General features: G+C 44.3%; 1 protein-coding gene across 4 annotated transcripts in view; it reads left to right on the plus strand.

The window, feature by feature from the left end:
• THBS2 (thrombospondin 2) overlaps positions 1 to 1,920 on the plus strand; it is a 29,826-nt gene extending 27,906 nt beyond the window's left edge. For all 4 annotated transcript variants that reach the window (XM_082634181.1, XM_082634182.1, XM_082634179.1 and 1 more), the window contains one exon: positions 1 to 1,920. This exon is cut by the window's left edge and continues 140 nt beyond it. The gene's annotated coding sequence lies outside the window, so the exon portion shown is untranslated.
• Positions 1,921 to 3,249: the final 1,329 nt, after the last annotated feature.

Genomic DNA, 3,249 nt, shown 5'->3' on the forward strand with positions numbered 1-3,249 from the left:
CCTGTTATCAACCCAAGCCCACATGCCTTCAGAGGATGAATATTAATGGAAACGAAAGATGAACATCCAGCCCACTACAGGAAAAACAGTTTGATGATTCATGAGACTGTATGTGGAGTGAAAATCGAGCATGATATTACATTGTTTTCTCTTATGTGTTTAAAAAGAATGACGTTTACATATGAAATGTAAGTACTTATTTTATTTATGTGTATATGGAGTTGAAGGGAATATTGTGTATAAGCAATTATCATAAATTAAGCATTTATGCTTAATATTGCCACACTACTTCCAGTTCTTTAAGTTCGGTGGGAGAGCACCCAAATCCTATTAGGTCAATTATAAAGAAGGGTCAACTCAAGTCTGAAGTAATGCCATTCTCAGAAAGAGGTCAGGAGATGCCAGTCACATATGTGGGATGTCAAGTAACTAAGTGGAACATCAAACCTCCTTACGGGAATGAATGAACACCCCTCCCCCACTCTCTGGTCCTACGATGGAAGCCCTCAGTGATGCCGTCGCAGCAAAGAAGGAATATCCTTGCAAACTGGCTCTGATGTGGGTGCAGACGTGGGCCTGGCACAGCCTCGTCCATGTGAGGGTCTAACCTAGGGAAGTGCTGCCACCGTGGTTGGCCCCTCCAGCCACTGTGGACCTGAGAGAACTCGTAGCCAGTTGTCACTTGATTCTGAAGTCTGATCCCTAGAATCCTCATTGGAGCTCCTTTCCCAGCTGCTGGGGAAGAGTCAGCAGACAAAGAAATCAGCAAATTCATTTTGGCATCTAATCCCTATTCTAGGCTTTGAGACTATGGACGGATTGCTTTTACCTAACTTGATAACACGTTCCATTAAGGTTCCAGTTATAAATGTTGTGCTAATATTTATTAAGTGAATAGAGAATGCAGTTCCATTCACCAATAACTTATTTTAAATATGACAAGTAGCACTTATGTAAGTACAATATCTAAAAGTAAACATATAACTAGCATATAATAATATAAAGATACAGTTACAGCAAAATATCTTCAAAATACAAGACTTTATAATATTATGTTGTCATCATAAAACATGCTGCAAAATGTGATAGAATAAATAAATAATAATGAAGAGTTTATAATGGAACCTTAATATATACTGTTGCTGGTGACTTTAATTCGGTATTTTTTAGTGTTATCTATCTGCTGTACATAGGATTTTAAAGACTTGGAATGCCGAGGATAAACCAGTGTTGTCTCGGCAGACATACCCCTTAATCAGTCATATAGTAATATACACAGGTTTGATTTATTTTTTGCTTTAAGTTGCATGACCTTTCTGCAGGAAATATTAGTTAATCTCACTCCACATAGGGGTTTAGGAAGAAGACTTTGTCTTGTTGATCTTATGCGGACAAACTGTTCTCCTCTTCCTGTTAATAGCGATTTCACTCCTCTGTCAAGTAGGGAGAGGGTCCATGACTTTGTCTTCATTTGCTCGTGCCGTCTGATAAAGTTACATTTGTTGCTTCCTTTGAGGTTGATTTTTCTTTTCATTTTGCTGCACTTTTTACTTTTTTGGTGGAACTGTATTCCCAGGACAAGGAAGTGTTGGGAGACTTCATTAAATGTAACAATTGTGAAGAGTGTGTAGGTTTTCTGTGTCGGTGGTGTTTGGCCGAAAATACGGTGGCGTGGGATGATGATGATGTGAATATTTAGAATGTACCATATTTTTTTGTAAATTATTTATGTTTTTTTTTAAACAAACTTCTCGTACAGATGGATGAAACTTCTTTTGTTTTGACAAAGACTGTAAATATTTATTTATTTGTTCACATGGTCAAAATTTCACCACTGAAACCCTGCATTTAGCTAGAGCCTCATTTTTATACTTTAAAGATTCATAACAGGAAATAAATTGTAAAAAGGTTTTCTATAAATGAATCTCTCTCCCTTTTTTAAAGAGCTAGCAGGGCTCCTGCCGGGGGGAAGGAGAGGGACCCCGGCTGATGCCTTGTCTCCTGGGCCAGGGACAGCCTCCTCCATGACAGTTCTTCCTCGTGCACTTCTCAGGCTGAGATGCCGTTTGGGGTCCTCACGGAAAGAAGCTGTTTAAGGCAGGTCTCATCATGATTTGTGGAGACGCCTGGGTCACGCGCTATGGCACGACCTTAGGAAATCCATCCTCCGGCTGCTTCTTGCTGTCCGACAGGGGACAGAGCAGTGCAGTGAGTGTCAGCACCACTGAGATGACTCAGAAAAAGGGGGCAACACGAGGGGCACCTCATCAGTACAAGCGGTGCTTCCCATGACCCAGTCTCGTTCCAAGCCGGAGCAAGAAGCAGCAGAAGACTCGGGGGGACACGTGTCAGATCATGACATCACGTGGACAACAACCAGCTGCTCAGCGCTCGGAGGAGAGCCACATGGCAGCCTCGGGTGTCTCTGGCTGCCCCACTGCTCTTGGGACTTCTGAGCATTACGGTGGCGTCAATTGTAGGGAATTATAGGGGAAACGTGAGAGCGAGAGATGCAGGGGGAGCGGGGAGATGGAGGGGAAAACAAGCGTGTTTGGCTGAAATAGGCTGGAAGGAGTCGGCCAGGGAAGCGACAAGATCTAGGGAAGAGGCCTCCTGAGGGGACAGGACGGAGCTGAAGGCCCCGGCCTTGAATGGGGTTGAGAACGGGTGGACTTGGGGACATGGAGATGGAGGAAGAGACTAGACCTGCAGAAGTGACCCAAGAGGTCTTTGAGAAGTTTAGAAACAAGGAGATAGGAGAAGGATGAGGGTTGGACTCTGGGTCCAACGTAGCCACTGGGAGACCCTAACGTGCACTTCGCTGGTGAAACAGCAAGTATAGCATGTGTTAGTAACGATGCTGAGAAGTCAGGACATTAAAACGAGATACAGTTTTCACACATTCAGATTTTGGGGGAAGTTTATTGAAAATACAAATTTCTGACAAACTCCCTGTCAGCGCCCTGGTAGTCCCAGAACTAATTTTTAGTGTCTTTGTGGCTTAACGGGGGACTAGGTGACCCACATGCAGGGCAGCCCTGTGGAGTGTCTTTTCCTTTTGTGTGAGGTTCTAACACACGAGGTAAAACTGTGCATAGTCACTGTCCCTGAAAGAAGAGACAAAAAGCCCCGCCCTGCCCCAGCTGTGCACCTTCAGGCCGCGCTTCATGAGCCATTATCTAGGAGAGCTGGGGGTGACTCTGAACGGGGGGATCCAGCCCGAGGTGCAGGGGTCCCAGGGGTCCAGAG

Source organism: Mesoplodon mirus (assembly GCF_964341445.2).
Source record: "Mesoplodon mirus genome assembly, chromosome: 10".
Lineage (NCBI taxonomy): Eukaryota > Metazoa > Chordata > Mammalia > Artiodactyla > Ziphiidae > Mesoplodon > Mesoplodon mirus.